General features: G+C 40.2%; 1 protein-coding gene, 1 long non-coding RNA gene and 1 pseudogene across 3 annotated transcripts in view; 1 reads left to right on the top strand and 2 right to left on the bottom strand.

Annotated features, from left to right (window-relative positions):
- LOC147029375 (death-associated protein 1 homolog) overlaps window positions 1–26,385 on the top strand; it is a 117,480-nt gene that overhangs the window by 71,213 nt on the left and 19,882 nt on the right. The window lies entirely within an intron of this gene.
- Window positions 96–2,109, bottom strand: LOC147029377 (uncharacterized; annotated as a pseudogene).
- On the bottom strand, window positions 14,559–24,528 carry LOC147029376 (uncharacterized). The gene is made up of 3 exons (XR_015055880.1): window positions 24,283–24,528; window positions 24,003–24,182; window positions 14,559–14,751 (listed from the first exon to the last, which is right to left on the bottom strand). It is a non-coding gene; the product is annotated as an uncharacterized LOC147029376 (long non-coding RNA).

Genomic DNA, 26,385 nt, shown 5'->3' with positions numbered 1-26,385 from the left:
AGCAGGAAGGCCTAACTATAGCCAAGCTGCCCCGGGGGGGGGGGGGGGCGCTACTCCCCCAACTATCGGTTGGACTAAACTAGCTAACCTAACCTAACCCTAACCTATAGTCCAACCTATAGCCCATGGGGTGACATAATTACTTAACAAGCGTAAAATAAATGACAATGAAAAAGCGTGTAAGAATAAACATTCCTGGAAATATATCATCAACAACAACTGACTAAAATATGATCTAAAAATGACCAAACATCCACCCACCCTGAAGCTTCTATTAAATTATTTAAAGTTAAATGCATGGTTTATTTACAAAAGAAATACAAAATAATTTACTCAAGAAATACAAAATTCCACATAACACATTTCAATGACACATGATGTTACAGTGATATGATGAAAAACTCAAAATTAAAAAGTAGAAATGTGTAGTTCTGGGTGCACTCCCCCTCACACTGGCACAGAGCAGTACATTCAAGTGCAGCCTTTTTGTACTTGCAACGATTCACACAACCCTTCTTACATTTACATGACAGCAGTTCACGGCAAGTTTGGGCTGCTTGTGGTAATCTTGTCCAGTGGGACTCATATTGATCTATATTGTCGACTGCAGCAGCAGTAAAAACTTTTCCACGCATCTTGGGCAGGCAGGCAACTTGCTCCAAGTGAAACTGCTCGCAGACACAGTTCCCCATCTGCGCTGTGAGGCGGAGGACACGATCATATGAGATGCTCATGCCAACGTGTGCCAGCCTATCCACCAGGTCCTTCTTGCGCATGTGGGCATGTAACATCATCCCCACATATATTGGAAGAGGCGTTTCTTGCGCAGGGCTGTGCCGTACAGTGGAGGATGGTGAGGTGCTTTGCATACGCTTGTTTTACGCTGTTGAACTTCACAATTTGAGCAATGGTAACTGCTGCATTGCTTGTGTCTGTCATCTGGTCCTTGATGCTGGGTCCCTCTAAGACCATGCTGACCAGGCCAAGCAGCATTTGTGGCACAGACTCTTTCTGGAATCCTTCAGGGAACCCAATGAAAGGCTTGGCTTCTCCAAACATGTGGCGGCGCACGACTTTTGCAGCACGTGCAAGATGGATAGCATCATTGTCGCTGTCCATTTCACAAGCTTTAGCAATAGCATCGCCAACATCTTCTCGAAATGCCAACAGGATGTCTCTTCCCTTGCTGTGTGATTGCATGTCAGGGAACTGGGCAAGGAGTCTCTGCTTGAGACGTGTGGAATGTACCCTTGTGTTGCTCCTGATGCCGAGCTGTTCAATTCTTGACTGGTATAGTTGAGTCAGTTCTGCTAAGTTGAACACTGGCGCCGTCTCCTCATCCTGTCTGGTCTCTTCAATAAAGAGCACAAGTTCAGTAAAAGCTACTCTTGACAGCTCTTTCTCTGGTTCAGTTTCTCCTGGCGCTTCAGAAGATCGGGCCGCTCTGGCACGATTATATAACCCTGAGAAGCATTTGGCATGGTACTTAGCTTCCAGGGCCACCATGTCCCCAGCACTGAGTTTGCCAAGTAGGGCACTGTCTTCAAGGAGGGTCGCACAGTCCCTCACGTGCCTGTCAATTGTGAAGGTCGCTGTCTCATGAAGCCGTTCTGAGCCTGCAGGTTGTTCACAGAAGAAACAGGAGGGGGCCTTGACTTATCTGTGCTCGATGAGAGGGACCTGGTGCGCTTGCATGCATCAGTATTATGGCTGTCATCAGCAGTTACATGCATTCGCTTTTCGGCTCTCTGTACTTTGGTCCTGTTCTATTTCAGTCGACAGGTTTCGTGATAACCAGCACTGTTCGCAACCACAGCTGCTTCAATTCCTTGACCTTCGTCAAGCCGGCGTAACTGAAGTGTACGTGGAAGCTCCGTTAGTTCATTGAATCTGATCAGATTTTCGGCCAGGGAACTGTAGCCGCTCCCGACATCTGTTCGCTTGGACTGTGAGGGACGAGTCAGTGTCTCTTTCGTGTCGTCTTGATAGATGATACACAGGTTCCAGTTCGTTGTTGGTGGATGTGACGACGTTGAGACAGGTCGCTCTGGGTCGAGCAACTTGAAGTTCTTGGACATGGCTGCTATTAGGCGATGACCACCATTACCAACCTGCAATGACAAATAAATATATTAGAGTCCATGTTACGACTATACGAGCATATTATACAAAATTTTAATTATTTCCCAAAAAAAGGTTTTCCCTCCCACCCCCACCCCCCCCCTTTCACAATTTCGAATTTCGAAAATCTGCTCCCATACGTTTGTAGTACTCGGTGAGGCACATCCATAGACCCCATAAACGATGAAATTGTTCCACAAATGTAGAAGCCCGAGCCATTTTAATTCCTCTCGTAGCCATTTTAATGTCACCTTGCCGCCATTTTGTAAAATGGCTGCCACGGCCCTCAGAGGCTAAATCTGTGGTGGCCAAATATCCAAATTGCTTTATAATATGTCTTTCTACAAGTGTGCTAAATTTGGTGCTTTTATCACTAAATGCACATTAGGTTAGCTATGCTGCCCCACTATCATGATAACTGACATCACAATGTTTTGTTTCTTGGTCAAGTGGAGATATTTGTTTGAAAAGATTGAATGTATGTTTGTTGGTTTGAAGGTGTTTTTTTATAATTTTTGATATTCATGATTACAAACATCGCAGTACGTTGTATTCACCATATTTATATTGTAAAACTTTGCTTAAACGAAAATTTTCTTGATGAAAATTTCGTTTAATTTATAGGTGAATCTGTGCTTAAAACCATTTTATCCTCCAACTTTTTTCACTTGATAAATACAACGTTTCAAGACACAAAAGAAAAGTTTCAATCAATCTCTTCATTTGTAAAAGATACTGAGAAATATGTCAAGGATGTAAAATTGAACAAAGATAAATATAACAACTATTGGATTAAAACAATTATGGTAAATAATATGAGTTCTTCAATTTCCTTTAGTGGAAGGGCTTTTAGTCCACCTGGAAGAATATCAATTAAAGTATCTCGAACAAAAGTTTCTCCTCTCCTTCTGCCAATATATTCAAAACTAGAAAAAGCAATGAAACAAGAAAAAGTATCAAAAAATAAAAACCTTATGGATGAAGCTTTATAAAGAAAAGATAAGACCATTTGTAATATGCAAGGATAAATTTGTATTTTTTTAAACAACCCTAAATATGTAAATCCTGATGAAATAAAGTATGTTAATATATCAGGTGAAATGACATTTCGTTCAATAATAGTTAAGGATCATTTTAAAATTACCTTTAATATTAAAAATGTAGTAGTTGAATTTGTTAATGAAAAAAAGTATATAGATATAGTTGGTAATGTTTTTTTTCCACCAATTAAATATGATTCATTATTCAACTGAAGATTTTGAAGATTATGAGAGTGATTATGATACCGAGAGTTTGTGTTCAAATGACAGTTATGATACTGAGAGTTTGTGTTCAAACGATAGTAATGAAAGTAGTTTTATAGATGATTCTGAAAGTACCTAAGATGAATTTCAGTTTAAGTAAAGTTTTACTTTATAAATATACAACATTTTGAGCCTCTTGAATTCCCTGATTCTCCACATGACAAATTTGAGAAATGTCCTGCATGTGATAGAGTGGGATTACACACAGAGTCAAAAGCCGAGAAACAATGTATATTCTGTGATTATCTTCCAATTAATGATAAAAAAAGGAAAATAATTATTTTAGATTTACACCAAAAATGAATTACTTTACAAGATTGATGAGAGAAATGAATGTAAAGTATGAGGGTGATAACACACCTCTCTTTACAAGGGAAGAAACTGAACGTATTGGAGAAATGTTCAAAGGATTGTTGTTATATATTATATTTATGATTGTCATTTTCAGGGAAATATCAACACAAGATATCACATAAATACAATAATGGATTATCTTGAAATTAAACCTGAACTTAGGTTTAAATATAGAGTTTCTAAAAAAGCCAATAATAAATTAAATAACCTGTTTTCCAAATATATAAATGAATGATTTTTTTACCCATTTGGGAAAATAAGATAAAATTTAACAGCCATAAAAATCTCCCAAATTCATGAAGAAGTCTCATAGTTGGTTCAAGCGGATGTGGAAAAACCTGCTTACTTTTAAAGATGCTCCTGACTCCCAACTTTTTAGATGATGATAATTTAATAATTTTCACAAAGTCTAGTTTTCAACCTGAGTATCAACTACTCTCACAAGGTTTTAATGCTGGTCTTCAAAAAGAAGATATAATCGGTTTATTTAAACTTCAAAACAATCTAAATGATAATAACATTGAAGATATAATTCAACTATTTTGTGATACACAGAGATGTAAAAAGAAATCAAAACTGATAACTTGTATTCTTAGTGATAATACGGATGATATACCTTCTCCCCAAGATTTGGATGAATCAAAAAAGAACCTCGTTATCTTTGATGATTGTGTTAATGAGAGAAACCAAACGGTAATGGACAGCTACTGCACAAGAGGCAGACATTCTTCTTGTAATTGTATTTATCTCAGTCAATCATTCTTTCAACTTCCTCCTCGTTCCATCAGAAACAATGCTAATACTTTTATTTTATTCAAGTTAAATTCAATAGATATAAACAATTTTTGGAGAGATAATTGTTTTACATGATGTAGTAAAAAGGAATTTGGGGATTACATGAAGCACACGACTGAAAAATATAAATATATTGTTGTGAAACAATATGAGACATGAAATTATATTTTCCAGTAAATAAATGGATGCGAAAGAAAGAGCAAGAAGATTTAGGGAACATCAAGAGTTGGTTTCAAACATTGTAAAACAACAGGAAGAAATAAAGAAGAAATGCAGACAGAAACTAACGGGTGAAGAAGCATTTGAAATAAAACAAGAGAAATTTTTTAAACCACTTTTAAAAACTTCCCAAGAAAAAATTATAGATGTTTCCACAGTTCCCACACGAGAATATACTCCTAAAAAACTTCAAATGTTAAAAGATTTCAGTCAAATGATGGAGGAAGAATTAGAGCATTTTGGAGAATTATAACATGATGATGAAGGATTATTTCAACAACTGGAAGGGATTAATCAACGCCTTGATGATATTGTGAATGCTCTTCAAAACAATGAATATTCAGCGGAATCAAAAACCAAAGCAGGACTCATTCCAACAGAACAACCAGCAATATTTCATCTTGTTCAAGAAAAGGTATTGATATTTAATGATTAATTAAGGTTCTTGAGTTCTGCTCAACCTCCTGCAAAACTCACTCCGAGATTAATGTTTCTTCTCACAAAAGATGGAAGACAAGGTTCAACTGTGAGGGATGAATCTAAGTATTTTGATAAACCATTGAATATGAAAAATAATGATGATAAAGTATATATTGATCTGCTGGACTCTGTTAATTATAGGGTTAGTCTTTCTGGTAAAAGTAGGAAGAATGAAAAGGAGAAACACATTATTCAGGCTTTAAGTATCTCTAGTTCAGGTGTTAGTTTTCTTCCAAATGACCCATCACAATTAGTTTATAGACTGTGATTGTTTTTAGGTAGTAAGAAGGCTGGAAATAACAATTGTTTTAATGAAGCATCAGCCATTTTCGACCAGTGGATGAACATGAAAATAATTAATAAATATCAATATAAAGACATTTTATCTCATATTAAATAAGATGAGAAGCACAATCCTTCGTTTTAATTTCACAACAAGCGACCACACATCTTCATTCCCATACCCACCACAAGTTGACACAACAAAAGAATATGAGGCATCTTTTTTGTCCATGGAAACTTATAATGCCTTATTTAATATAACCGAGAAAAATGACAAGTTTAGTTATAATCCAGGAAGTGGATACAATATGATAACAGTTTCACCCGGAGCATGTGAGATTTCTCAAATATCTTCCGAAATTGTTCATCTTCTGAAAGAACAGGGTGATGAACCAAAAAATATTGTTATAGATATTCAAAAACATACTTCAAAATCAACCATTAAACTTAAAAATAACTACAAGGTTGATTTCACAATTGATAATAATTCATTTTGAGAGTTATTGGGTTTCTCCTCAAAAAAGATTGAAACTAATGGGATGTTTTACAGTGATAATGTCATTCAAATATTCTCAGGAAGAAATTCGGTATTAAGTCACTGTGATTTGATTGATGGTGCTTATAATGATGGAATAAGAACAAATACAATATTTTCATTCAGCGTATACTCAACCCCAATTGGTTATAAATTCAATATGGAACCCAAAAATCTGGTTTATCTCCCTGTGTCAGGAAAAACCATACACAGAGTAAATTTTAGGATAACCGACCAAGATAATCATATGATTTCTTTTAATGGAGAGGTTATATCCATCAGAATTCACCTTTGTGAAGTTTTCCAAGAAATAAATACGATGGTGATTGTGAGGAAACACGAGTTGGGAAAATATAAAATAATTACAGGGGATGGGATGTTCCTTTCCCCATACAACAAGGGTGAAGGTATGTATCTTGGTAGAGGATACTATAAACCGAAGAAACAAAGGGGTGTCGGACATCAATTTAGAGGAGATGGGAGAATTGATACTCTAATGGGTATCGGTTCAACTATTCTTAAACATAAAGACCTAATTGGTTCAACTGCTTCTGCTGTGGGAAATGTAGCAGGTGCTATAAAGAGTATAAAAGATGCCCAAAAGGAATCTCATAAATTACAAGCAATAAAAGAAATTAAGAAAGGCAAAACTCAGTTGTCTCCCCAAGAACGACAGAAAATAATTCAAATACTTGGGTCAGGGTTTCAAAAGTTTTAACATCTTTTTTCCTAAATAAATACAAGTATGGAAGCAATTGATAGTATCTATGATTTGCATGATACGATTATCATCTCATACTCGACTAAAAAAGATTACTTCAAGGTAAATGCAATAACTGGAACAGACTGGAATGCAAATGGTACAAAAACTTTTTAAATAAATAATCAACAAACTTATTTGAATCTATCCGAAAGTTTCTTGTTGTGTAAATTTACATTCACTAAGACTGGGAATAACACAAATGCGACACTCGTAAATGATTTCTTCTGGAAAATGTTTGATAGTGTTAATTTATACATTGGGACACAAGAAGTTGAAGTGGTTGATTATGTCTGCTGTATCTGAAATGATGAAATTTACACGATACACATTCAGTGATAGAATGGGAAAGGGGGCTGTCGAAGGTTTTATTTCTGATATGTCAACAGGAACAAGCACAGATCCTGGATATAGTCAAAGGAAAGGAATGTGTAATGATGATGCAAAAGCAGTTAATAGTTTTACTGTGGCAGTTCCTCTTAAAGGTATATTTGGATTTTGTGATCATGATAAAGTTCTGTATGGTCTTAAAATGAGATTTCAACTACAAGGGAATGATAATGAATATAGATTACTTTTTGGTGTTGGTAGTGCTTTTGCTGATCAGAAGAAATTTGTAATTGATGAAATGAGTTGGTATATTAGTGAATATACTCCTAATCTTAAAACAGAAGAGATGTTGAATGGAAGACCTAACTCAATGAAACCACTCAATGTATCATACCTTAAAAGAAGATGTCAACACGTTAAACTGAACCAAACCACTTACACGTGGAATTTGGGTGTTCTGGAAGGAAAGCCACGATATCTGTGGATCATTTTAAAAAAAAAACAGATGGCGATACTGCTACTGATAAGAATAATGCATTGAGTGATAGTGCCAAGGTGAAACAACTTGTTTCTCGAGATGGAACATTTTATCCATGAGATAGATTGGAAATTAATTGGGAAAAAAATGCTTATGCTGAAGCATACAAGTCTTATCAAAAGGTGTGTGAAAGTAATCGAAATAAAGAACCTATTTTGGATATCACAGCATTTAAAAGTTTGAATACAATCTATGTGTTTGACCTGAGTGCTCAAAAGGAAACTATAAAGTCTCATTGAGTGGATACTTCCGTTTTCATTGAAAGAGGAGAGAGTGAAGAAGTTGATGCATATTGTTTGCTTTTGGAAGAAACAGAATTATAGATTAATACAGAAAATGGTGTTATGAATAGTCTCACATAATTTTTTGTTCAATAAATGAGTGGCAAAGTACCAACTGGGGTATATGTTAATCAAATCAATCTTCATAAACTATCATCTTGTGTTCAAAATCAAAAGCCTTGTATGATTAACGTTAATACAATTCAGAGAAAAGGAGCAGTAAGAATTGATGTTTTGCTCACAAGAGAACAGGTTAAAATCTTGAACGATACTGGCTCACTTAAAATTAAAATGTCAAAACCAATGTTGAAAAAATATTCAATAAGAGAGACGAGTGGAGGAATTCTCCCATTTCTAATTTCTTTATTTGCTGGTTTAAGTGCGGTTGGAGCAATGACGGGTGGTATTTCAACAGCGGTGAAAGCTTCCAACGAAAGGAAGGCTCAACTCCGGGCTCAAAAATAATTGGAAAGACAAAACAAAGAGTTGGAGAAACAAATTAGTGGAAGTGGTGTAATTGTAGATTTTGCTGAAAAACTTGAAAGGCTGCCTGATAAAGTGAGATTGTTAGTTGGAGATATGCTTTCTTCTATCACACAAGCAGGTGTAAAATTAACTAAAAGAGGTAATGGATTATATCTTTCTAATAAATAAATGAGCATTGATGAGTGGTTTAAATAATTTGGAAAGAATACAACATCAAATTTACAACTTGTCAAATATTGTAAGAAATTAAAAATTCATAATGTGGTTATTTGTATGAGAGATGAATAAACAAACGTGCCTAAACATACAAAGAATATTATTATGAACTTAGAAGATAATAATGGGAACAGTTCTCATTGGGTTTGTATTTTTAATAGTCAAGATAAATATTATTTTGATAGTTTTGGTCTTCCACCACCTGTTGAAGTCATAAAATTCTTACAGAATGGTGTTTATCAAACATTTCAAGTCCAAGAATTAAATTCCAAGTGTTGTGGTCAATTATGTCTGTATGTGTTATTTCAACTCAACAAAAATAAAAATTTTTAATGACATTATTTTTAATCTAATATAAATGACATGTTGGTAAAGATGGTTATATCTTTGGTGTATCCCAAGAACTGGATATTGATTTATCAAATTATTACACAAAGGCACAGGCTGAACGACAGAAATATAGTCTAACAAAAAATATTAATATGAAAAATGCTTATAAATTAATAAACTATCCAAGCCCGACTGACGTGAATGACTTGGTGAGATGAAGTGATTTATCACAATATATATCCTTAAATAAAACGGCCGTGTATTCCAAAGATACAGAAGTGTTGATTTTATCTCCAGGTCATACAGAATTCACAGTTTCAATTAAAATAAATTTTTCTAAAGAAGGGCGTATTGTTTGTATGAGAATAGAACAATGGGAGAATGATCTGAATGATTTAGGGTATAATTATTTAGGGTATTGGTCATTTAAAATTGACCTTGAAGACCTGGAACAATTAAATCAGTCTCGTGAGGATGAATATTATCCACTTGGTATAGAGAATGAGTTTTGTGGAAGCACGATTATTAAACAAAAAATGAAAGAATTTAATAAGGGTAAATATAATAATGGTTTTGCCCGAGTTAATATCATGAAAACAGAAAAAACAGGATTATCAATATATATATATATATATATATATATATATATATATATATATATATATATATATATATATATATATATATATATATATATATGTATATATATATATATATATATATATATATATATATATATATATATATATATATATATATATATATGTATATATATATGTATACATATATATATATACATATATATATATATATGTATACATATATATATATATATATATATATATATATATATATATATATATATATATATATATATATATACATATATATACATATATATATATATATATATACATATATATATACATATATATATATATATATATATATATATATATATATATATATATACATACATATATATATATATATATATATATACATACATATATATATATATATATATATACATACATATATGTACTGTACATACGTATATATATATATATATATATATATATATGTATGTATATATATATATATATATATATATATATATATATATATAGTTGGAAGTGTGTCTGTGTGTTTCTCTGTGACATTTGCACGTGAAAAGTACTGGACTGATCCTCACCAAACTTCACATGCTGACAGAACATGTACCCGGGAGTGTCCCGATGTGAAAGAATTGTACTTCTGACTTCCGGTTTCCAAATTATGACGTCATCACCTGATTTCGTAATGTTAATTTTTCAAGTTCAGCCGATTGACATGGGGCCAACGCCATATACAATATGTCTAACTTATGATTTTAAGTTTTTGTTTGTTTGTTTGTCTGCACACACTAATCTCCTGAAAGGTGAAAGATGGGAGCTAACCACTGAAAAAAATGTCGGGATGGGCCCCGCGAAGGTTATAGGCTATGTGGCAAGGCCCCTCGGCTGTGGGGCGGGGGGGAGGGGGTGTGTTTCCCCCTCACCAACTCCATTAGCCTATGACTGCCATGGCCCAATAGGGAACTGATACTGTGCTCACGTCAGACATATGTATAGAAGATTAAATTCATTCAAAAAGAACCCGGGCAGCGCCGGGTGCATTCACCTCGTATATAATACAGGCCCCCCTAACAAACTGACGCCAACGTTGTCAGACGGAAGGAAAACCCGTCATTCTTGTTACAAAAACAGCTAAAATTGATGAAAAAGCGGCCGAAATTGAAACCAACACAGTAATTACGGTCGCAATAGCAGATATAACCGAAACCAACACGTTTATTCTACACGCAAAACGGTCGTGACGGACACAAGAACGGTCAATCCCGAAATAGAACGGTGGGGAATGGAAGCAACATTGGTTATTTCCGTCGCGAAATGGCGGAGACCGAAGCTAAAGCGATTAATTCCGGTTACCATAATGTGGAAAACATGGTGGCTTGAAAAGTTATTGAAGTTATGGTAAGTTAACTTTGACATAGTCTGCCTTAAATATATCATGTCTGTTAATGAAAACCCTTTTGTGGTACGGGATATGAAACATGCAGCGATAAATGCGCCCTCTTGACTTAATGTGTGGCTGACATTTCGTGTAATTCGTGCCCCCATGCTGCAGCGATCAGTGACGATTGATCATTTATATTTGCAAGAGGTAAAATTTGATAGTAATAATAAATTGCAAATTCCAATAAAATAACAAAGTTAATATGAAGTATAAACTGTAAAAAGATCCCATACACGATCCCCTATGTTGAACTGGGCATACACAACTCGCGATCCTTCACTCGGGGGCTCGAAATACAGGCAAACCAAACATTATCATCACAACAAAATTTGGTTTAATAAATTGTTAAAACTACATCAGGTACTACCCACTATATATTATCTATATTACATTTATGTTCGAGGCACAAGCACTAAAAATTAACATTCCGTAACAGGTCGTTCTACTGCATCCACCATCGTGTTCGCACTACAGTAACCGGAATGAACGGCTTTTGTTTCGCTCTCGGACTTTTCGCGATGGAAATAACCAATCTTCCTTCCGTTCCCCACCGATCTATTTCGGGATTGACCTTTCTTGTTTCCGTCACGACCGTTCTTGTGTGTCGAATAAATGTGTTGGTTTCCATTATATCTGCAATTGCGACCGTAATTACTGTGTTGGTTTCAATTTAGGCCGCTTTTTCATCAATTTTAGCTGTTTTTGTAACAAGAATGACGGGTTTTCATTCCGTCTGACAAAGTTGGCGTCCTTTTGTTAGGGGGACCTGTAATGAGTAAGGAAATACAAAATGATTTAACTATGGGAATATGGGGAGGTGTTTCGTGTCATAATATTATTCTGTCGTATATTTATAATCCATAAATGACAGCAAGAAGGCTTCAAGAAAACTATCATTTCTGTGTCCAAGCATACTTTCAAGAAAAGGGTATTCGGTATTTTAATAAATATGTTCTATAACATAAGAATGAGGTATTTTCAATAAAAGATAGGCTTTATACTGATGATGATAAACCAACAACTTTGGATTTCATTAAAATGTTAAATAATGAAAAAATTATAAAGTTAAGAAAACGTAAGGCTCTTTTAGAAATTAAAAAGAAATTTTATTGGTTTCCTTGTGTAAAAAAAAAAAATTTGGATACAGGAATAACAAGAAATCCTGATGAATATATGTATGATATTCTATGGGGTGTAAGTGATTCAAGGATAGTAAGGGACAAGGAAGGAGTTGAAGAAAAGAGAGAAGAGGAGGAAAGGGAGAAGAGAGAGAGGGAGGAAAGAGAAGAAAGAGAGAGAATAAATAAATATAAAAATATGGAAACCAGTGAGATTAAAAAAAGATTGGTGGTATTACAGAAAATAAATTAATCTCAACGTACCGAGGAGGAAAACAAAGAATTGACAAGTCTATTAGAAATATTTTCGACAAGACTATTGACATCGTTTTCAAGGGAAAGATATTGACGTTAATTAAAGTTTTTCATTTTTTTTCTTAAATAAATGGAGGAGAGAGTGAAGACATTTCTGAGAATTCTTTATGTTTTAAAAATTAAGATTCAAATGTGCATGTTGGAAACTAAAAAGGTTTTTGCACTCTGTCGGAATTTTTCTCATAAATAAATGAGTTATTGTGTCAAAAGTAAAAAGAAAACTAACACTAAAAAATTTCATATTTTAAAAGTAAAAATAATAGGGTTATACAAAAAGGCACATGTTCGGTGTGTGGTTCAAAAAAGTGTCAATTTATCTCCAAACACAAACGTGGAGGAGATATTCAAAAGTTTTTCTCAGGAAGTAAATTTACAACAACTGGAATACGAGGGGAATTACATCTACCAGGGTATTCTTTCTGTGGTCCAGGCACAAACTTGGATAAAAGATTAGATGAGGCAGACAATCCTAAACCATGGAGTAAACCCATCAATAGGGTTGATGAAGTGTGCATGAGGCATGATATTGATAATGGGAATACCACAACTTTGGAAGAAAAGCATGAAGCTGATAGAGAAATGTTGTATAATTTGTCTCTGATACAACTTTGAGAGAAAAAGTTGATCGGTTCATCGTGAAGAAGATGATCAGTACTAAATTGAAACTTGGGCTCGGAAATTCAAAAAACTTATTGGCTCTAATGATGTCATTAAGACTGAAGATCAATTAGCTAATGAATTACATAAACCTATATTCACAAAGTTTCATAGAAGGAAGGTTTATTCCAAGGAAGTTGATTATATCTGGTCCGCTGATTTGATTGAACTCAATAATGATAAGGGATACAAGTATGCTTTAACCGTTATTGATTTGAGGAGTAGATATGCGTGGGTTTTCCCTTTAAAAAACAAAACAGGTAATACTCTTATGTTAACCTTTCAACAGGTATTTAATAAAAGTAAGAGAAAACCTAAAAAATTGTGGACTGATAAGGGTAGAGAGTTTTATAACAAGACATTTATGAATTTTCTAAAAAATAACAGCATTGCATTATACAATACCTTTAATGAAGGAAAAGCCGTTGTTATTGAATGCTTAAATCGTACCTTAAAAGAGAGACTAAAATAAAAACCACACAACTCGGTTCACAACAATGGTCATCTTTTATTCAGGATATTGTAGATAAGTATAATGACATGATTCACACGTCAACGAATACGAAACCATCAGAAACATTTACAAAATTAAAATATGAAAAAGAGATTAATGTCAAAAAGGCAAAGTTCAAAGTTGGTGATATAGTCAGAATATATAGGTGGAAATCTCATTTTGAAAAGGGTTATATAAAGCGGTGGACGAATGAACTTTTTAAAATTGTTGATGTGATAGATACAGGTCCTTGGACTTATAAGGTATATGATTTAGAAGGGGAGGAGACTTTAGGTTCATTTTATTCACAGGAATTACAAAAGACAAAGATAAATTGAAAATTTTTGACTCCACCCACATAAACCCCACCCCACACAAGCTCCACCCACATAAGCTCCACACAAACCCCACCCACACAAGCTCCACACAAACTCCACCCACACAAGCTCCATCCACACAAGCTCTACACAAACTCCACCCACATTCATCATATTCACATAATTAGTGATTAGTTAATTAGTTCCCTACACACAACATGTTTATTTAATTAAAAAAATTCTCCACCCATCCACACAAGCTCTACCCATCCCTACAAGCTCCACACATCCACCCATCTATCCACCCATCCATCCATCCACACAAACCTCATCCACAGAAGCCTCATCCACATAAACCCCTTCCACATAAACCCTGCCCACACAAGCCCCGCCCCCCTCATCCCCCCTGTGCGCCCCCACCTTTGACCCACCACCTCTCTCATCCCACTCCCCACCCTTCCCCACACACACACACGGCGAGGGGAGGGGGGTGGGATGAGGGGGTGATGGGTCGTTGGGGGAGCGCACCTACCCCCCCCTTCCTCCCACCCTTTTTAAATCTCCTTGATTCTTTTCTTGTAGTTAAGAATCAGATAATTATAAGAAAAACAAGTATAATTAATTAATATTGACAGTATTAAAAATTCAATTGTAAAAATAGATGATATTTCCAAGCAGTCTGCTTCAGATATCTTGAGTGTCAGGTCAGATTCCTGCAGATGATTAACTTGTGTGCTTGATTCACCCAGGCAGGGGTTTAAACTGAAAAATAAATATAAAATATAATGTGTCAAAACTCAAGATAAATAGAAATAGACAGAGACACACAATGACATATTGACAGATGAATAAATAGATAGAGAAATGGACAAAGAGACATATATATATATATATATATACATATATATATATATATATATATATATATATATATATATATATATATATATATATATATACATATATATATATATATATATATATATATATATATATATATATATATATATATATATATATTGTTGTGGTTGAGGAAATTCGCAAACCACCATTCAGGTCCCGTAGGTGAGATATCTCTGTAAGTATATGTGTAGTTAGCTCCAAACCTGTTGTTTAGAGGGAATAAATGTCATTCATTCGGGCTGCGACCCTTCAAGATAGCCGTTTTTCTGTTCTATCTTTATTTTGAACCAACCACGTCTCAACCGCCATTTTGCGGCTCATCACCAGACGGGTAGGCTCGACGCGGTCTCGGCCCCAGGCCCGTCTGCCCCCTTGTAGTTGAGGGTGGCCCCTTTTTCTTTTGCTTTGGAGTATATGTGTTGTCGGCGCCGTCTGTAAAGTAAAACTGTGTAAGTGTTGCCGTGTGCTCGCGTAGTCGGTAGTAGATCTGCATTGTGTCTCTTTTGTTGCATTTGCTTTTTGTGCATAATTGTTGTGTTACTTTTACATTTGCTTTTGGTGCATAATTGTTGTAATTGTATATGTGTGCTTTCCGTTTGCCACGGAATAAATGTGCCTTATGTTGAACTGTTTTTCCCGTTTCGCTTCGTCTTTTCTTTAATTGAATCTCCATCTTACTTCACGTAAAGGGTTGGTAGGGGCTAAATACGCCCGATAATTAATCGGAACCGTCGAGGTTGACGATAACACCGCTCGGTTATCCCGATAGTACGGAACGGGTCGCTTAAAGTGGCCCGTGTCCGAAGTCGACCTGCGGCGAGGTGCGATTGCCCGGTCTACCCTCCGTGTGGGTACTTAGGTAGGTCGAATTTGGCGAACAACCCTATCCACGCGGGGGGCCGATTGGCACGATCGTGGTGAGGCCGAAAGACCCACCCGTGACTAGTTCCCGGCGTTAGTCCGAGAGGGTCACGACGGAATTGTCCGTCCGGTGGGCGACGTGCCGCGATTCGAGTTACGTGGCCACTCGCACGCCGGCGGGCGCGAATCTGCAACACTGGTGTCAGGAGTGGGACACAAACCCATCCCCCTCCTCGCGGCACTGGTGTCGGAGAGTGGGAAAACGGGCTCTCCTGTCTCCAGCTAAATTCACGGGAATCGGTCCAGGGGTGAGAGGAGCGACCCCCGATTCCCTCCAAATTACGAGCGATTTAAATTAACCCTTTACGAGAAATAAGATGGCGTCTCAAGGCGAGCGGGAGCTGGGGGTATTAGGTATGTGTCGTCATGTAGGATCCATGGCCCAGGTCGGTTCTTTTTATAATTATAACCCCACCACTAACTGTGGTCAGTGGGAGCGGCTTGAGCACGAACTTTGCCGGCAAACGGAGTCGCACAATGGCAGCGCGATCACACCTCAGCGCAGCACGGAGCGGGCTGATATTAATGGCACAGCACGAGGCGTGAGCTCCCAGTCACCGGTTCAAGGCACGTGGTCATGGCATGTGCCATGGCAGGCGTGGCAGGATGACTATGCGAGCATTGGCAGGCTTCAGGCACAATTGGGGGATGTCTTGAAAAAGGTGAAGCGTTATGAAGAATATATCGAGGAGGTGCAAAGTGGAGTGGACGAGTCACAACGGCACGCAGACGCGCTTCAGAAAAATTACGTGTACGGGGGGACACAGCGATTGGACGATTTACTGGAACGAATTCGGTGGCAAAAACATGACTTGGCCAATAGAGTCGACAAATTATGTGGGAAAAAGAATTTGGTAGTGTTTTATACCCGTCAGTTGGAATATGCGAAGAGCAAACTGAACAAAAGAATAGAGGAACAGCAGATTGGTATCTCCCAGGAAAGGAAACAATGGGAGGAAGAATGGAAAACCGAGCTCGAAAATAAACAAAAGGAGCACGACTTGGAAGTAAAACAATTAATGGAAAAATTATTGGAGGAAGCAAGGCGGTTCAACGAACTGGAGGGGAGAGTGAGGGAAATACAGTTGGAAGAGAAAAAATGTGAACACGATGGGGAGTTGGAACAATTGAAGGAAGAGGTAAGAACAGGCAATCAGGATAGATAAAGCCTAGAATGGAAGATAAAAAGAGGAAAGAGACAGCTGGAGGAAAGGACGGAGGAATTGCTGGAAAAGTCAGAACAGTTCAAAGAACTGCAGGGAGAATTGAGGGAGGAAGGAGAAAGGAAAACAAAGCTCGAAAAGGAAAAACGCAAACAAGATGGGGAATTGGAACTACTGAAGCGAGAGGTAAGGGCAAGCCAGTTTAAAAGAGAAATCCTGGAAGGGGAGATAAGAATGGGAAAGGAATGGCAGAAAAACTAATTGAATACAGTAAAAAAAAGGGACGAATTGAGGAGGGAAGCGGTGGAAAGAAGAGATGAAATGAGTGAAGAAGCACGCAAATTGAGAAAGGAATTGGAAAAGAAAGCTTCTGATTTGCAGAAACACCAAAACAAAGAGAGGGAATTACAAAACGAGTTGAGGATGGTGAGAGAAGAAAGAACGACAGCAGAGAATGAAACGTTAAGGAACCACACTGAGCAGTTTGAACAATTGGAAGCCAAAGCAAAGTCAGAGTGTGCGGAGATGAGAAAGGAATTGGAAAAGAAAGTTTCTGAGTTACAGAAACACCAGAACAAAGCGAGGGAACTACAAAACGAACTGAGAGTGTTAAAAGAGGAAAGGAAGAGAACGGAAAATGAAACTTTAAGAAACCACACTGTACAGATCGAACAGCTGGAAGCGAAGGCCAGATTAAAGAATGAGATGCAAGAAAGAGTAATGATGGAAGAACGAATCAGACAGGAGAAGGAAGTCAGCCAACTGAAAGAAATAACGAGATTGCAGAATGAGGAACAAGGAAGACAGTGGAATAGGAAATACAAAGAACAAGGAATGAGACAGGAGAAAGAAATCCGTCAATTAAAGGAAACTATTGGATTGCAGAACGAGGAACAAGAGAGACAGTGGAATAAAAAACTGAAAGAGTGTGAATTTGAAACTGAACGACAAAAGGAAAAAAATAGGTTGGAATACGAGGAGAAGTTGAAGGAGCAAGGAATGAAGCAGGAAGGAGAAATCAGGAGATTGAAGGAAACAAGGAGATTGGAGAGGGAAGAACGAGAGGAACAATGGAATAGAAAACAAAAAGAACATGAATCTGAGGTTGACCAATTGAAAGAAAAGCTGAGGCTGGAGTACGAGGAGATAGACAAAGAACAGCGAATGAAACACAAAATGGAGATGAACCAAATGAAGAAAACCATGAAACTGGATAAGGAAAGACAGGAGAGGAAACGAGGAAGAGTAATGAGACAGCAGCGAATGAAACACAAAATGGAGATGAACCAAATGAAGCAAACCATGAAACTGGAGAAGGAAGGACAGGAGAGGAAACGAGGAAGAGTAATGAGACAGCAGCAAATGAAACACAAAAAGGAGATTAACCAAATGAAGCAAACCATGAAACTGGAGAAGGAAGGACAGGAGAGGAAACGAGGAAGAGTAGTGAGAGAACAGCGAATGAAACACAGGAAGGAAATGAGCCAATTGAAAGAAATAATGAGATTGGAAAACAAAGAGCAGGAGGAACAGTGGGAGAGAAAACAACAACGATATGAGTATGAAATTGAACAACTAAAACGGAGAGCGAGATTGGAGTCAACGGAGATTGAGGAGCTCCGGAGGGAGAACGAACAGCTAATGGGGCTCAGAGAGAAAGAACGACTCAGATGGGAAGGAAAAAGGAACCAGGAAGAGACAGAAATAAGGAACAAGGAGAGAAAATGTATAGAGACACGGGAGACAAGAGACGAGGTGAAAGTAATTGGGAGGGAGAGAAAAGAACAATTAAGACGGAAAGCAAGGAGGAGGGACGCGGAGATTGTGATAGAGCAAGGAGTGAAACAGAGGGAAGGACGTGAGCGACTTAAGGAGAAAGCAAGGTTGACCGACATAAAGGTAAGGGAAAGACGCCAGAAAGAAGCAGAGACTAATATACACGAGGGGACAACAGAAACTAATAAATGTACAGAGACACGGGAGATGGGAACGATAGAGAAAAGACTACACGATGAAAACGGGGTGGAAGAAACTAAAGACGAACACACACACGGAGGTGGTGGAGGATAATGGGGTGAGCTGGCGGACTGGGTGGAGACCCAGTGCGAGCAGCTGGATGGCCTCCTCCAGGAACGAGGAGAGGGAGTATGCCCCCTTGAGGCGAGTCACGACCAGGTGGGTTCGGTCGTGCTTTGCGAGGTTGAGGGGACGAGTGCTGTGGACAGGTGCACGGAGAGCTTGGGGGGTATAGAGGCCCCGGAGACCCTTGTGGGGACACGAATCCCCAGTGTGGTTGTCCCGGTGTGTGTGGTGAAAGGGGTGAGTGCGCCCCTGTGTGTGAGTGCGTCCCCATGTGTGGAAGCGACCCCGTGTGTGAGTGGTGTGGTGGCAAGTGTGCCGAAGGGCGTGCTCCCCAGCACGCCATGTGTGGATGAGGAACCGCGGGCGAGTGCCCCCGCGTGTGTGAGTGGTGTGGTTTGTGTGAGGGAAATGGCACGAGTGAGTGGAAGGCTACGAGTGAGTGGAGCCACGTGTGCGAGGGAGGTGGCATGCGTGAGTGAACGGCCGAGTGCAAGGGAGACCATGAATGTGAGAGAGACAGCGTGTGCAAGGTCGCTGTATGTGAGGGAGATGTCGGTTGGCATGTGTGAACATGCAGCCGCGTCTCCCGGTGTGAGTTTAATGGTGAGGTGTGTTAGCGTCGTAACACGCAGGTGTGCGTGTGTTGAATGGAGACGACGACGACGACAGATGGACAAAAGCCGGGTAGCGGCTGTAGCTGTTTCGGGGACCGTGCCGGGTTCACCCAGCAGCGAGCGCGACGTCCGTGCTGTGCAACGCACGAGGCCCCCACGTGCTCGCTTGTGGGAGTGAAGTCCCGGTCCGGAAACGCACGCGGTGGATTTGCAGATCCCGCGGACGGACAAAGTTTAGGCAGGATAACGGATTTGGACCGGATGGGTTCTCCACGCGAGCGGGTGTGTTCAGCTCCAACGGGCAGAGCACATGTGTTTGCGTGGGGAACCCCTCGAGATGTGGGGCTTGTGGGTTTTTTTATGCGCCGGGTGACGTCATGGCTGCGTGTGTGGTTGGAATCCGGCAGGAGGGTGAATCCCTGCCGGATGAGACCGTCCAAGTGGGACGAGGGACGCGGACGGCTGCCATGACGTCACGCCAAAGGTGCGTGGCTGTGAATTGCCGCGCTGGTGCGCAGGTTGTGAGTTTCCGCGCTGGTGCTGCGCGATGAAAAAAAATAAATAAAAAAATAAAAAAAAAGCAAGCCTCGCTTTCGGGTAAACAGGATTCCCGGGCAAGGGGTGGAAGACCCCCTTACCTGGGCACAGGATAGAAACTAGTTAGGGGGAAGGGTTATGTTAGTTAGACCGACTTCATGGGGCAGGGGTAAGTCCTCATGGAGTCCGTGGAATGGATTAGTTAGAGGGATTTAGTCAGATTTAGGTTGGGAAAGTTATTTTAGAGATTTGGAGACAGTGACAGCCTTTGGATGTGTCGAGTTGACGTAGTTTAGCTACGTAGTGTTAAAAGGAACGTGCTACTAGTTTAAGGGACGACGTGGGAGCACGAGTTAGTTAGGGGAGGTAGTTAGAAGGAAGGCAGAGTTCAGCGGTGAGTGTGTTGAAGAGTTGGTGAGTGAAGTGGAAGCATGTGCTTGGTGAGTGAGTGAGGCCAGCGGGTCTGTGTGAGTGGAGCGAATGGGGAATGCATGGTGCGATGAGTGATTGGGGGAAGGAGTGACTCCCGCCCAAGGGACCCCGGGGTCAGTGTAGAGTGAGTTCGGGGGTTAGTTAAATTGAAAAATGGAGGTCGTTTTGTTGTTGGTGTGAATGTAGGCTCGAAACCCATTTGGAGGGGTGCAGGAGCCCTGTTGACAGGCTGGGAGCGTGGCTGCGAAAGGTGAGTATCGCTGAGTGGGTACCCCGGGCACCAGGCTAGTCGGCCGTAGTCGGCCAAGGGCCCATGGGGGGTGGGATAGCATAGTGGGCACGGGTGCGTCTGCTTGGTGCGGGGGCCCGGGGCGCCATGAGCTGCGTGGGCAGTGTTGTGGGCACGGGTGACCCTCGGAAAGGGGCCCGGGAGGCCAGCCTGCCACGTGTGCGTTTCAGGGGAGGTGCCATGGGGGGCACTCCCTGGTGTTTAGGGAGTTGGTAGGCTCGGAGGCAGTGTAGTGCCCGGGGGTGCCATAGCGGGAGATTCGGCAGAGGGTCGTGCCTGCCAAAGGGAGCCACGCGTCCCAGCCATGAGACCGTGTGAGGGCACGGAGAGAAAATTGGGGGGCAAGCTCCGAAATTGTGAGGACACCAACACAGGCGACGGGAATCTGGGTTGTTCGAACCAATAGCTTAAGCGCGAGGCGCTTGTTGAAAGCCCCGCGGTAGTTTAACAGTTAAATGGATAGATTAGATTAGGAAGTGTACCCCTCCGCACCATCCATCCCCTCGCTCTCGTTGTGGGCCGCTGGACCCACTTTGGTTATAGATCGCTGAAGTCTGGGGAGGCCATCCTGAGGCTTGAATTGGGCCTCTACACAGGACGCTAGCTCTCCCTTATTCCCCTCCGGGAAGGGAACGTAGATGTTGGGAGTAGGCTAGGTGACAGGAAAGGTTAGCCGAACAAAGACGATAAAGGGGGTTAGGGGACGATTTATAGTGGAGAAGTAAAAAAGGAAATAAAACAACAAAAAAAATAAGTGGGGGCTAAATTGGTTTTTCACAAATTAAGGGGGTGGGTATGGACAGTGACAGGCAAAGGCGATAGGTTGGGAGGGAGACCGTAGGGTAAGTCCGAGCCCGCCTTCCGAGTGGCCAGCACCACCGCACTCCCTCCACCAACCTCCACTGAACGGCAAAGACTGGCCAGCTTCATCTGCTGGCTGCGTTGCTGCAAGGCCTGTGCCGGCCCACTTCATCGGCAGCTGTTGTTTTGCTGCAAGGCCTGTGCCGGCTGGATTGTCTGCAGCTGCTGTGCTTCAAGGCCTGTGCCGGCTAGTTCGTCTGCCAGCTGTGTTTACCTGCAGCGGCCCTGTTCTGCAGGCTTTGGTTGCCTGCTCACCTTTGCCATGCCCACTGCCCCTGTTCACCAGGCCCGTTCATTTTTTGCTTTCCCCCACCCCCTTTTCATTTCCATGCGCGCCAGGATCAGAAAGCAACAGTTTGCAAGCTGCAAGAACTGCCCCAGTTGGCAGCTACAACACGGGCCTGCAGTGGCGGCCCGTGCACCGTGTTTGCATCCATCCATTAATCCATCCATCCATCCATCCGTTGTGCTCATTGCGTGTGCCACTTGAGCTGGCACGGAGACTGCGTTTGTGCAGCCCATGCACCGTTGTGGTTCACTGGGTTCATTTTCAAAAGGGAAGGCCTTGGACTGCGTGTGAGCAGCCGGCCACGTTCCCTGTCACCTGCATTGTTTGAGCCAGAGACTGCATGCGAGCAGCCTGGCTCCCTGCTAACTGCTTTCTTTTTGCAGAGTCCATTGATCCTGGGCCATGGTTTAGTGTAAAATTTGTAAGTTAAGGTTAAGATGTACTGTAAATATGAGTGCGCCCCCGGCATGTCTGTCTTAGCGCCGGCAATTTTATTTAAGTCGTCCGTGTGAGTGGGTTTGTTTCGTTAGTTACTCAGCCCTCAGGTTATTTATTTTGGGGACACGAATACCATGAATGTCGCACTCAGGGATCCGTTGCTAAAACGTACTAGGGGAGAACTACACATGATGGCACACGAAAATTTGACGACTCGGGACGAGTCTGTAAAAAGGGGAGGGGGTAGTGTTGTGGTTGAGGAAATTCGCAAACCACCATTCAGGTCCCGTCGGTGAGATATCTCTGTAAGTATATGTGTAGTTAGCCCCAAACCTGTTGTTTAGAGGGAATAAATGTCATTCATTCGGGCTGCGACCCTTCAAGATAGCCGTTTTTCTGTTCTATCTTTATTTTGAACCAACCACGTCTCAACCGCCATTTTGCGGCTCATCACCAGACGGGTAGGCTTGACGCGGTCTCGGCCCCAGGCCCGTCTGCCCCCTTGTAGTTGAGGGTGGCCCCTTTTTCTTTTGCTTTGGAGTATATGTGTTGTCGGCGCCGTCTGTAAAGTAAAACTGTGTAAGTGTTGCCGTGTGCTCCCGTAGTCGGTAGTAGATCTGCATTGTGTCTCTTTTGTTGCATTTGCTTTTTGTGCATAATTGTTGTGTTACTTTTACATTTGCTTTTGGTGCATAATTGTTGTAATTGTATATGTGTGCTTTCCGTTTGCCGCGGAATAAATGTGCCTTATGTTGAACTGTTTTTCCCGTTTCGCTTCGTCTTTTCTTGAAATTGAATCTCCATCTTACTTCACGTAAAGGGTTGGTAGGGGCTAAATACGCCCGATAATTAATCGGAACCGTCGAGGTTGACGATAACACCGCTCGGTTATCCCGATAGTACAGAACGGGTCGCTTAAAGTGGCCCGTGTCCGAAGTCGACCTGCGGCGAGGTGCGATCGCCCGGTCTACCCTCCGTGTGGGTACTTAGGTAGGTCGAATTTGGCGAACAACCCTATCCCACGCAGGGGGCCGATTGGCACGATCGTGGTGAGGCCGAAAGGCCCACCCGTGACTAGTTCCCGGCGTTAGTCCAAGAGGGTCACGACGGAATTGTCCGTCCGGTGGGCGACGTGCCGCAATTCGAGTTACGTGGCCGCTCGCACGCCGGCGGGCGCGAATCCGCAACAATATATATATATATATATATATATATATATATATATATATATATATATATATATATATATATATATATATATATATATATATATATATATATATACATATATATATACATGTATATATATATACATATATATATATATACATATATATATATACATATATATATATACATATACATATATATATATATATATATATACATATACGGATATAGGCAAATGGATAAATAGAAAGATAGAGACAAGCAGATAAACAGACACTCACACAAACTCATACATTCACGTGCGTATTTCTCACCTTGATGTCGGACCTTTTAAGATTAGAGGAGGTGTCAACAATGTTTCCCAGTCCATCATGATTCCTTTCAATTGAAGACGAAAGGAATAAATCTCTTGAATAACATTATCCATCTGTGTCCATTCGTTGTGTAATTCAAATAATTTGTTGTCCACAGACGTGATGAGCGATGAAGATAAGCTGTTTGGAGAAGACAAATAATAATATTTCATCGTACAGTGTTTTAATTAATATTCAGTTGCATCACTGTCATTCTCAGAGAAAGCACACACAAACTTACCAATATTCTTCTCCAGATGATTCAGGACTCTTCATCAGATGAAAAATGGTTCATTTTTCAGTCGTTTCTCAATAGGACAAGATGATAAAAATTATAAAGCTTTCAGACAAAGTTTACGACTGACAGCTCGTTTATAAAGCAACTTCGAGGAAGTGGGATTATGTATCTTGGAATTTCCAGGGTTGTACAAGATGGAAAATGCTGGTTTGGGCGAGACAACTTGGGAAATACGTGGGCGATACATTCTCAAGCAGTCTAACTTATTTTAACCCTAAAATGAAAATATTTTTAATGATTTTGAAAAAAACACGTTTATTAGCCTGTTTGTGTTCTGATTAAAAATATAACCACGAGGCCTTGTCTCTCACAGAATACTTCCTCATCTTCACGGCATGAACTGAAAACACTTAAAATACTTCCACATTTATTGGATCACTCTGAATGGAATGATAATATAAAAGAAATGTTGTTTTAATCAGTGTCTCAATGGGACAGAGATCTCAATTATAATCCCAATTTAAGTCAGTCCCTTAAGTTAGTCCCAATTTAACATTGGGGTTTGGAGGAGGGGAAGGGGACAGAGATCGATCTCTTCTTTTGACCCCATGGACTGAGAGTTAGAGAGTCAGAGGGGGGGGGGGGAGAAAATCATTCTCCTGTTTTAACTGAATGAGCCTTGAGATAGAGACTTCTCCCTATTCATTTGTATGGGGGGAATCAGTCTCCTGTTTGGGGAGAAAATCATTCTCCTGTTTAAGGTTTTTAAGGGGTTTTCTAAAAGGTTAGCCTATACATTTGTATGGGAGGAATTAGACTCCAGTTGAGGGGTTTTCGGGGATCAATTCAAAGAGTTTTTTTTCCCCTTCACCCCATTCATTTGCCTTAGAAACCCCATATATCTCGTACTTCCATGATCGGTTCACCCGAGGATGAGGAGTTTGGACCCGGTACGTGACGTTCACTCCGAAGCAAGATCTTTTGGTTCCTGGATGTTGAGTTTTGATGGATTGTTTTTGTTTCAGATTCTGTTGTGAAAGTGAAGGTCGAGTCCGACGTTGTCGATGATTTGTTCCCTCCATACAAAGGTTTGAACCACAAACTCATTCTTCATGTTCACACAGTAGTTTATTGTTTATCATGATAATTAGAATAATAATAACAACTCGGTATCTGCAATCGCCAAGGTAAGCCTACCCTGGCCTCCCCCATCTTACCCTTGGTGATCACCCATGACTTACCCTGGGGCTCATGTTCCAGTGATAGCAAATGTTTGTTTTGACTGCCATTCGACCTTGACCATCAACATTCAGGGATAAAGTGTGAACTAAGAAAAAAAAATTGTGAAAAATGTTAAAATCTATAATTGGGTCATGACCTGAAAAAATAGGTCAAGGTGTTAAAGGTCATGTCAATGCCACGTACTCTTTATTCCCTTTACTGATGCAAAATGTCATTCCGAAAGTCCCAGCCGGATTCGAGAAAAACTTCGGACATTGATACAGCTCGGACACTGAAACAGCTCAGACACTGAAACAGCTCGGACACTGATACAGCTCGGACACTGAAACAGCTCGGACACTGAAACAGCTCGGACACTGACACAGCTCGGACACTGACACAGCTCGGACACTGATACAGCTCGCACACTGATACAGCTCGCACACTGATACAGCTCGCACACTGATACAGCTCGGACAATGAGATATGAGCACCGACACATTTCATATGGACGGACGGACACCAACGTGAATTTTGAGGTTTTTCATTCGAAACTCTACAATGCCGAAATGGACGTAACTGAAAGGATTTAGTTCTGAAATTTGCGGTCAATTCCGTGCAGTTGAAGCTGAGAAACGAATTTTCAGTCCTCATGTTGAAGCTGCGCACAGAGAAACCGTCCCATATAATTAAAGAGAGGGATGCTTTGTGCCTCCCTTGATACAGGTTTTTAATTGAAATAAAATAATTGTTTGAAACATCGTAAAAAAAAAATCTGGAAATTTAACGCGATTGAAGCAGGATGAAGATACGGCCGAGTGTTGCCGTCGTTGGACACGCTGGCTCATGTCTTCCCAAGATGGAACGACGGGGATGAACTCCCTT

This window comes from Eptatretus burgeri, chromosome 3 (assembly GCF_056783735.1).
Source record: "Eptatretus burgeri isolate ZD-2024b chromosome 3, Ebu_testis_v1, whole genome shotgun sequence".
Classification (NCBI taxonomy): domain Eukaryota; kingdom Metazoa; phylum Chordata; class Myxini; order Myxiniformes; family Myxinidae; genus Eptatretus; species Eptatretus burgeri.
The sequence above is the reverse complement of the archived record's forward strand: the minus strand, read 5'-3'. Positions and strand labels throughout refer to the sequence as shown.